At 36.2% G+C, this 11,651-nt stretch overlaps 1 pseudogene; it reads left to right on the top strand.

Annotated features, from left to right (window-relative positions):
* The first annotated feature begins 1,151 nt into the window (after nucleotides 1-1,151).
* Nucleotides 1,152-3,337, top strand: LOC137238941 (UDP-glycosyltransferase UGT5-like; annotated as a pseudogene).
* Nucleotides 3,338-11,651: the final 8,314 nt, after the last annotated feature.

The following is an 11,651-nucleotide window of genomic DNA, read 5'->3' as shown; positions in this document are numbered from 1 at the left end:
CTTGGAATGAATATTTTTCATATATCGAAGCAAGGTTTATGAAAAAGCTTTCCACTGCTGATTTAGTAAAGCCACGTAGTCTTGCCAAACTGATCTTTTCAGGTTTACGAAGGGAGATAGAAGGGTTTCTTTTAAGAAATCCGTAAAGCCAATCATCTCCAGCTTCTTTTGATTTCTCCCAAGTAGTGGGAACAACAATATTGGCTGCTTTAGCGAAGTTATACGCAAACTTTTTTAAAGTTTGATACGATAAGCCATAAGAATAAAAAGCACATTTCTTGACGTATTCACAAATATCGATTTCTTGTTGTTTAGTAAATGTCTGATTTGCTGTGTATTTCGATAGGTATTTGAAAGGATCTTCAGAGCTGCTGTCATTTCCAGAATCGGAGATTTCGCCTGAAGGTAATTTTTTTCTCAAACGCATGATTAGGGTTGTTCTTTTTATTCCATATTTGATTGCAGCTGAAGTTTGAGTATCTCTCCCATTTCTGATATCTCTTATTACGTTGCTAATATTTTTTTCATTTATAGCACACCGATTAGTCTTCTTTTTGTAATTACGAACCATATTTCCTAAATATTAACCGAGAACTAGATAACGGTACATTCACTATATACATAATAAGAACTAAAATGTCAAATGTGCCCCATCTTCGTTTATTTTAATTATTGATATTTCTTACATTTTAAATTCGTTTGGCCTCAAATTCGCAAATCTTTTCTAAATTATTGGAAATAATATTAGTTTATTTCACTTGGCTATTTAAAATTATAACTCAACTGACATCACATATGTCTTACGTATCACTGTAACAAAATAACACAGAATGTCGAAAAAGGAGAAAAACACGTGCTGCTCCACCAAAATGTACGCACTAACTGGCAAACTTCATGGAACTGAGTAAAATCAAATACTTTACCATTCCTAATTTATAAATTCGATTGATTGTACTGGCATAACATCGAAAAGCCCATAGTCAAATGTGCCCCAAAGTCAAATGTACCCCAGTTTCCCGTACTTTAGACTGTGAGTTGACGTCACACAGTACATAAAATTTTGTATGAAATCCAAGTGCTTGGGCTTAAATAAAATTAAGATATGTAAATATTAGCCGTGTTATTTTACACGCATATACGTCCACGTTGCGGGTAAGAAAAACGCTTATCCTCACTTAGATAATGTTTAAGAGACCCATCTAGCGGCAGTGGTTAAATAACTAGCTACAGAACGGGTTGTACCGAAAAGCGGAGACAAACACCTCTGTTGGCCATAGTGTATAATCTATAAGTGAATCGGTTTCTATGAATAATGGACACACACCATTTGTATAAGAATACATAGCGGTAGCGTAGATGTGAAACATAGACACATATTTAAGTGCATTTGAGTATAATGCGTGTTGAAATTTGGGAGTACTAATTTTCTGCGCAGCAATTTCAAAAGAGTAGATAAAGTTTAACGCTTAGGAGTCCATGTAAAGTTTAATCTAATATGTATATGGATGTGAAAAAACACATCTATTATTTACGGGAATATACACGTTTAATAAAAAGTAAGATCTAAGCGACTAGCGAACACAGTTGAACTTGGAAAATTCATCTTTGCAGAACAGTAGTGCTAAGGCAGTAAAAAAGATTATCATTTTTAAAGTATGCATATTTTTAAAAACACCGTTAATATATTTGTAATACTCGCATTTGCTTTAAATTGCTATGAATGTGCAAAAATACTATCGGTTTTTCCTTTTACGGGACCTTCCGAATATTTTTGTGTGGAACCACTTTTAAAAAAGTTAGCAGAGCGCGACCATGAAATCACATCGGTAACGTCATATCCACAAAAGACGCCACTTAAACATTTTCGCGATATTGTGCTGAAACATGAAAATGAGCATCATGATTGTTAGTGAAACTTTTTAATTGAAAATTAATTAAATAAATTAATATTTACTAAAATTTTCTTTCCATATTTAGATTTTATTGTCACAGCGATGGCGATATGGCCGGCAGTAGATTAAGTGTGTTGCGAGCTATCGGAGAGTACGTATTGATGGCCACCGAGTCATTGATGAAAAGCAAAGAATTCCACCATTTATTGAATACGGAACAATTTGATCTTGTCATTATTGAGGTGCTATTTATAGATTCAATTTATGCATTGGGTCATCATTTCAAGGCACCCATGATCGGTGTTGCAACATTTGGCACAGATGTAGTTATCGATCAATTGGTGGATAACATTTCGCCAATAGCATATGTGCCAGCACCCAGCGGTACAAATATGGATGATATGAATTTTTGGCAACGTTTAGATAATTTATATATTTCAACATTCGAATTGTTATACAGTCATTTAGTGCTTATTCCACAGCATCAACGTCTCTATGAGAAATATTTTCCCAAACCCACATTAAGCTTAAGTGACGTGCGACGCGACTTTTCCCTATTGTTGCTAAATCAACATCACTCGCTCAGTTGGTCGCGCCCCTACGTACTAAATGCAATCGAAGTGGCTGGTATGCATATTAATCATAAATTGAATCAATTACCCATAGATATAGAAAAGTTTATAAATGACTCAGCTGATGGTGCTATATACTTTTCACTTGGTTCAAATGTAAAGAGCGCATCACTGCCTAAATCGAAATTGGAAGATTTAATGGCTGTATTTGCTATGCTACCTGTAAATGTGCTATGGAAATTTGAGAAACCTGATTTACCTGGTAAACCAAAAAATGTCTTTATAAACAAATGGTTTCCACAGCCAGATCTTCTTGCGCATCCCAAAGTGAAACTCTTCATAACACATAGTGGCATGCACAGTTACATAGAGACGGTACATTATGCTAAACCAATTGTGGCAATGCCCGTATTCTATGATCAACATTTAAATGCTGCACGTGCTCGAGCTAAAGGCCTAGGTTTGATTGTGAATTTTAGAAATTTTACAAGAGAAGTATTGCATAGTGCAATTCTTGAAGTGCTGAATAATCCAAAATATTCTGAAAATGCTCGGGAGTTATCGGCGCGTTACCATGATCGTCCAATGAGCGCTCTGGATACAGCAATCTATTGGACTGAGTACGTTTTACGGCATAAGGGTGCGCCTCACTTACGTGTCACAGCGCGTAAATTGAATTTTTGGCAAAGAAATAGTGTGGATACGATGGCTGTGTTATTTGGTATTCCATTGCTGATTGTGATATTTGTTATTGTTGCAATTTGCAAAACCATTAAATGCGTACTTTTTGCTAAAGTGCAAGGCATAGATAAGGAGAACAAAACTAAGCGAAAAAGCGAATAAACTTCGTTTTCAATTAGTTAAGTTATGTTAGTATGTTTTTAATTATTTATAAAATTAAGAAAGTTCAGTAAAATATATATTTGTATATGTAAAAAATTATTTAATTGAACTGTACTGAAAAAAATAAAATAAAATGAAACTTCACAGGAACACTCTCACGGTCGCTGTAAAACTATTCTGCAAACTTCGTACAAAGTCGGCGGTGTGGTTTTGGAGTCCATAAGCTACATAAAAACATAGATCATTTGTGCTACCCACTGCACATACAAACAAACATTCCAAAAATAGAGGTTATATTTCTATTTTTTGGTAGTTTTTTTTTTCAAATACATACTTACATCTATATACATAGTAAATCCCAATCAAAGCAAGGTTGCTCGTACAATTCATAGCAAACAAACACACGAGCTGCATCATTGTGAATCAAACTAAGTGTGATATCTTCTGCATATACGTGAAAATTCCAAAGTGATTGGATCACCTGATTTGTAATTGATTATCGCTGTCTCATTCCGTATCTCTTTCTATCACCCGCTGTAGATAGGCGGCCCTATGCGCCGCCATATTGAATACCCTGTCAAAACGCTAAAAAGTAGCCATATTGAACATTCTGTCAGGCTGTTGACAGATAAGATATCACACTTAGTTTGATTCACAATGGACTGCATTTCGCCCCTGTGACTTTAGTGTCACGTGTTTAAAAATGTCACCCCAAGGCGAATCCATACCAGGTGGTGGCAAAGCGAATTCAACCAATTCGCCGAGCGGAAGAATGTCAAGACAAAAGAAAATTTTCATTGATTCCTATTAACTGACATGTTGTAGTACAAGGCGTTGCATCGAAAATAATAAAGAAGAAGCAATCAGCTGTTGGGATAACAACACCTGGTACTTAATTCGCCTTGTTTCACTCTCATAAATTTTTCATAAACTTAAAAATTGTGTCGCTATAAAACGCACTTCATATAATTTGTAGATGTATTATATCGAAAGAACTCTAAAATATAGGCATTGGAAACACCGAATTTGGTTAGATTCAAAATTTGCTCACTCACTCACAAACTTCTCGATAAAAAAAAACAATAGCTCCTCGATATAAAATCGATAGATGTTGTTATTGATTGGAAATTTAAAATACTTCGATAACAAATAGATAGCTCGCCAGTAACATACCTATAACTAATCGATATCACATCGCTGAGAAATAGACAACAACCCCTCAAACCGTCGATACAAATCGATAACTCATCATGGTGTTTTCCCAAAAATGTGGAACGAAACTTTTCTTACCCCGCTTCATAAAAATGGAAGCAGGTCTTCAGTAGAAAACTACCGGGGCATAGCAAAATTATCCGCTATCCCAAATTATTTGAAGCTATTGTTACCCACCACCTGACGTCCTCTATTTCCCACATAATTGCAAGCTCGCAACATGGAGTCTGTAAGGGAAAATCAAATATCACCAATTTATTGGAATTTACCACTCACATTTCTAATGTATTTAGAAGGCTTTCGCACCAATGTAATCCACACCGATTTCAGTAAAGCTTTAGACAAAGTATCACACCCATTACTTATTTTTAAGTTCGGTCAACTTGGTTTTCAACCCCGTCTTATATGTTGGATTTCTTCGTATCTCGGTAATCGTACGAAAAAAGTAATATTTAATAAAATAATTTAAAAAAAAATTAAGTTAAACGGTTTTATTGAAAACAATATTTACATGAAGTAATAATAATACTAAAAGCTAGAAAATAATTAGGTAGGTCCTAGGTACTAGTCAATACAATCCTCATCACCCCATCACCCATCACCGGTGGCGGCGAACTTCCAGAAAATATTGACAAGGTGTTAAGCTGCTCGAGGCAGGAATTACACGCTGTGATTGCGTTAACAATCGAAGGTCTCGATCCAAATGCCGACGATGATGAGTGTACCGTACGTACGCGAACTCGCATTCCCATTGATAATACTGGCCAACGTCATTTAAATATACCATATAATCGCTCAACAGCATTACGCGTGCTAATGTGGCTAGTATTATACAATTGCTCCTCAGCTGTTTTGTGGATTCAAATGCGGCGTCACCATATATTCGGTATTTGGATAGCCACCATCGGCAACAAGCAAATAGTTATTGAATTACCCAGACTCTAATCGGCGGTACAATCGCGAATTGTTGTATACCGATGAGTCATGTCTAGAACCTGGCCATCGTGCAACAATATTCTTAATTCTGGCTTTCGCATCTACTACTGTTTGCACGTTAACAGAAACCCACCCTTATGAAGAATGAAAATAAAATATGTTGAAAAATCACAAAAGAAAATCAAACTTGTTTCTCTACCTTTGCGATTACGATAGTTCTCGGCTTGATCAGTACCAGGAGACTGAATCCTCACGTGCGTGCAATCGATTGCACCAATGACTCCTGGAAACCTAGCAATGTTGTAGAATTCCAAACTTTTCCTCCGCATCTTCTCCGACGTGTCAAGCATACGTATGAACTGTGGTAGTAAGCGAGCTATTGCTGTGGATACGCGTGCCAAAATAATGCAGACACCCCTGTGACTGCATCCAATAAAGTCGCTAACGGTGATTTGAAAACTTCCGCTTGCGAAAAATCGTAGCGCGATTAATAACTGGCTCAAAGGTGTTATGCTCCGTGAACTTCATATAAGAATTTTAATATTTACGGGTTAATGACGAACGTTATTATATCAAGGGAATGTATTGTTTGTAAAATTTACCGAGTTGGGTTGAACGGCCAACCTGGCTCGATCATTTCAAGTATACGTGCGACTGTTCCTTCCGTCTACCGAAATCGTACAAAAAATTCATCATTGTTAAGCCAATTCAAGTTAAATCGGCGAAAAAATGTGTAGGATTGGCGTGGTACTATTTCAATGGATCATCTTCACCATCACTCTCTCTGTCACTATCATCACTGATCCAATTAGAAACTGGCAAATGATACATTCTGGCCAGTAAATTTGAAACAAAATTGCTTTTTATATCTCACGTATATTTTTTTTTACTAAAATATGACATCTGAATGTCTATAAAAAAATCGAATATTGTATAAATCTCAGCGTAAGGTCCTTAAATCACAAATTTTTCCGATTTAAAAAATTTGAGGCTTAAACTTGGCGTTGTCATAAACGGCGTCGTAAAAAAATTAAAACTTTCTAAAACAACCTAATTTTGGGTAAAATCTAAATTCAGCAGCTTTAAATCACGACGTAAACTTAAAATTTTTCGTTATTACAAGAACTCTTTCCTGACAATTTGTTACAATCTAAGTCCTCAATACATAATCCTTCCAAAGACTTTTCTCGACTCTGCGCCACGTATGCTTGTCCCTCCTCCAACTCCAAAATATTTTGATGTCACTTCTAAAAGACTGTATGTAATATTTATTCCAAATATGAGCCAAATCGGACATCATAGGTCGCTTTCTATTCATGTATGCATTATGTGTTCCAAATATGAGCCAAATCGGACCACAAATACGATTTTTGTGAATATCTCGATCCTTGCGCCACCTAGCGGCGATTTTTTTCTTAGGTCGCTTTCTATTCTCGTATGTATTATGTGTTCCAAATATGAGCCAAATCGGACCACAAATACGATTTTTGTGAATAGCTCGATCCTTGCGCCACCTAGCGGCGATTTTTTTCTTATTATTGCATTGCCAGCGGGTTCTGAACTATATTCCAACTTTCAAGCTTGTAGCTTATCGGGAAGTTACTTAAACCTGAATTACAAAATTCGTGCCAGCCAGCCAACCAGCCAGCCTGCAATTCAAGCTAAATAAACCCGTTTAAAAATACACTTTGTGTGGTCATCAATGTTTCTTCTGGTGTTCTTCAGAGCAGCCATCTTGGTGCGATTCTGTTCTTGTTGTTCATAATAAAAAATAAAATACTCAAAAATCTTGATGTACGCTTACGACGTAAAACTTTTAAAATCATACGCGTCTGTTGAGGAACATTCATTACTTCAAACGGATTTAAATCACTTGGTTACCTGGTGCAATGTAAATTATATGCCGCTCAATCTTAAAAAATTTAAGGTGATGTGTTTTTCTCGAAGAATTTCGCCGCCAGCTTCATATACAATTAACAACTATAGTCTAGAAATTGTAAATAATTTTGTTGACTTGGGAGTCATGATGGATTCCAAAATTTTTTTTCACTCTTCATATCAATGCTACAGTGAATAAAAGCAAAGGTGTTTTTACATTTGTTAAACGGTAGTCAAAAGAATTTAACGACCCTTACGTAACTAAAGCACTTTTTACAACATTAGTTATTAGAATATGACTCAGTAATCTAGAATCCGCGTTATCAAGTTCATGCAGACAGACACGAAGCAACATAAAAAAAAAACTTTTACTATTTGCCTCAAGAAATTTTCAATGCGACCCTTTACATAATCTTCCCCCTTATAAAAATCGATTGAAGCTTATCAAACTCCCAACTATTGCTAGTCGAGGCGAAATGCTTTGTGTAATATTTATGACACAGTCTTTAAGTGGATCAATTTCAAGCCCCTTCCTTCTGAATGAAGTGAGCCCTTGTGTTCCCTCTCGGCCATCGAAACACTTCAAACCTCTCCTGCTGAAACAATATAGAACGAATTTCGAACTAAATGAACCTTTTCGGTGTTTGTGTTATACAAACTGCTGCCCATCAAAACTCGGCAAAAGAAAAAAAAAAAAAAAAACAAAAAACCCTCCTTATGGTTTCCGTTCTTGCCTTACCTTCCATTTCCTTTCCTTTTCTTTCCTTTCCTTTCCTTTCCTTTCCTCTCCTTTCCTTTCCTTTCCTTTCCTTTTCGTTTCTTTCCTTTCTTTTCCTTTCCTTTTCTTTCCTTTCCTTTCCTTTCCTTTGCTTTCCTTTCCTTTCATTTCCTTTCATTTCTTTTTTTCCTTTCCTTTCTTTCCTATCCTTTCTTTTCCTTTCCTTTCCTTTCATTTCCTTTTATTTCCTGTCTTTCCTTTCCTTTCTTTCTTATCCTTTCCTTTCTTTTCCTTTCCTTTCCTTTCCTTTCCTTTCCTTTCCTTTCCTTTCCTTTCCTTTCCTTTCCCTTCCCTTCTTTCTTTTCCATTCCTTTACATTCCTTATCTGTCCTTTCCTTTCATTTCCTTTCCTTTCCTTTCCTTTCCTTTCCTTTCCTTTCCTTTCCTTTCCTTTCCTTTCCTTTCCTTTCCTTTCCTTTCTTCTTTCCTTTCCTTTCCTTTCCTTTCTTCTTTCCTTTCCTTTCCTTTTATTTCCTTTGCTTTCCTTTCCTTTCTTTTCCTTTCCTTTACTTTACTTTCTTTTCTTTTGTTTTCCTTTTCTTTCCTTTCTTTTCCTTTCCTTTCATTTCCTTTCTTTTCCCTTCCATTCCTTTCCTTTCTTTTCCTTTCATTTTCTTTCCTTTCCTTTTCTTTTCTTTCCTTTCCTCTCCTTCCGCTACCTTTTCTTTACAAGAAATAGCTCTGGATGTATTTGACTGAACAGAAGAAGTTTTTGAAATTTCTTCAGTAGAAGTATGGTTTCTTCTTAGCTGCCAACTGTGAGTATTGAAAAAGGCTCAATTAAGAGCTGTATGCGATTTACATCCTAACCTCCCATCAGAAAGCTTATCTTCATACACCTACTAAGTATATACTTTGTATTAAGCAAGCTCTTCCGTCACATATACATACATACAATGCAGTATGAGATACCAAAAATATATTTCGAGGTGCTAAAGGCGTTGAAAAACAAATGTGGCGGTGTAAAAAAATCTAAATTAGTTTAACAATAGCAAACACGAATTACATACGTGCCATTTACAAAGTTAAAATAATTCAAAGATAAATAAATAAACGAAAATTTAACAATGTTTTACAAAATAAACATACGTAAAAGCAAATACAAAAAATACGAAAACAGTGTAAGTGCGAATAAAAAACAAGTAAGGAAGGCTAAGTTCGGGTGTAACCGAACATTACATACTCAGTTGAGAGCTGTGGAGACAAAGTAAGGGAAATCACCATGTTGTAAAAGGAACCTAGGGTAACCCTGGAATGTGTTTGTATGACATGTGTATCAAATGGAAGGTATTAAAGAGTATTTTAAGAGGAAGTGGGCCATAGATCTATAGATGGACGCCATTTAGGGATATCGCCATAAAGGTGGACCTGGCCTGACTCGAGAATTTGTTTCTACGATATGGGTATCAAATGAAATGTGTTAATGGTAATTTTAAAAGGGAGTGGGCCTAAGTTCTATAGGTGGACGTCTTTACGAGATATCGCCATAAAGGTGGACCAGGGGTGACTCTAGAATTTATTTTGTACGATATGGGTATCAAATAAAAGGTATTAATGAGTATTTTAAAAGAGCGTTGGCCTAAGTTCTATAGATGTACGCCTTTTCGAGATATCGCCATAAAGATGGACCAGGGGTGACTCTAGAATTTGTTTGTACGATATGGGTATCAAATGAAAGGTGTTAATGAGTATTTTAAAAGGGAGTGGGCCTAAGTTCTATAGGTGGACGCATTTCAGAATATCATTATAAAAGTGACCAGGGGTTGACTCTAGAATGTGTTTGTACAATATGGGTGTCAAACGAAAAGTGTAATAAGTGTTTTAAAAGGGAGTGGGCCTTTGTTCTATGGGTGGACGCCTTTTCGGGATATCGCCATAAACGTGGACCAGGGGTGACTCTAGAATGCGTTTGTACAATATGGGTATCAAATGAAAGGTGCTAATGAGTATTTTAAAAGGGTGTGGGCCTTAGTTCTATAGGTGGACGCCTTTTCGAGATATCTCCATAAAGGTGGACCAGGGGTGACTCCAGAATTTGTTTGTACGATATGGGTATCAAATGAAAGGTGTTAATGAGTATTTTAAAAGGGAGTGGGCCTTAGTTCTATAGGTGGACGCCTTTTCGAGATATCGCCATAAAGGTGGACCAGGGGTGACTCTAGAATTTGTTTGTACGATATGGGTATCAAATGAAAGGTGTTAATGAGTATTATAAGAGGGCGTGGGACTTAGTTCTATGTGTGGACGCCTTTTCGAGATATCGCCATAAACGTGGACCAGGGCTGACTCTAGAATTTGTTTGTACTATATGGGTATCAAATGAAAGGTGTTAGTGAGTATTATAAAAGGGCGTGGGCCTTAGTTCTATAGGTGGACGCCGTTTCGAGATATTGACATAAAGGTGGGCCAGGGGTGACTCTAGAATTTTTTTGTACGATATGGGTATCAAATGAAAGATGTTAATAAGTATGTTAAAAAGGCGTGGGCCCTAGTTCTATAGGTGTACGCCTTTTCGAGATATCGACATAAATGTGGACCAGGGGTGACTCTAGAATTTGTTTGTACGATATGGGTATCAAATTAAAGGTATTAGTGAGGGTTTTAAAAGGGAGTGGCCCTTAGTTGTATATGTGAAGGCGTTTTCGAGATATCTGCCAAAATGTGAACCAGGGTGATCCAGAACATCATCTGTCGGGTACCGCTAATTTATTTATATATGTAATACCACGTACAGTATTCCTTCCAAGATTCCAAGGGCTTTTGATTTCGCCCTGCAAAACTTTTCATTTTCTTCTACTTAATATGGTATGTGTCACACCCATTTTACCAATTTTTTTTTGTAAAGTTATATTTTGCGTCAATAGACCAATACAATTACTGACTTATCTTGTTTGGTTGATTTTCCGACAGGGTGGATAAATGATGTATATTGGAACGATTTTCCGTCATCCCTTGTCAAATTTGGTTTCGAGACAAACCAAACCTCAAAACCAAATTTGACAAGGGATGACGGAAAATCGTTCCAATATACATCAATACAATTACCATGTTTCATTCATTTTTTCGTATTTGGTATATAATTATGGCATTTTTTTCATTTTTCGTAATTTTCGATATCGAAAAAGTGGGCGTGGTCACAGTCGGATTTTGGCCATTTTTTACACCAATACAAAGTGAGTTCAGATAAGTACGTGAGCTGAGTTTAGTAAAAATATATCGATTTTTGCTCAAGTTATCTGTTAACGGCCGAGCGGAAGGACAGACGGTCGACTGTGTATAAAAACTGGGCGTGAATTCAACCGATTTCGCCCTTTTTCACAGAAAACAGTTATCGTCCTAGGAGTTAAGCATCTACCAAATTTCACAAGGATTGGTTAATTTTTGTTCGACTTATGGCATTAAAACCATCCTAGACAAATTAAATGAAAAAGGGCGGAGCCACGCCCATTTTGAAATTTTCTTTTATTTTTGTATTTTTTTGCACCATATCATTAATGGAGTTGAATGGTGACATAATTTACTTATATGCTGTAAAGATAT

This window comes from Eurosta solidaginis, chromosome 1 (genome assembly GCF_040869045.1).
Source record: "Eurosta solidaginis isolate ZX-2024a chromosome 1, ASM4086904v1, whole genome shotgun sequence".
Classification (NCBI taxonomy): domain Eukaryota; kingdom Metazoa; phylum Arthropoda; class Insecta; order Diptera; family Tephritidae; genus Eurosta; species Eurosta solidaginis.
This window is presented reverse-complemented; position numbering and strand designations above follow the sequence as displayed.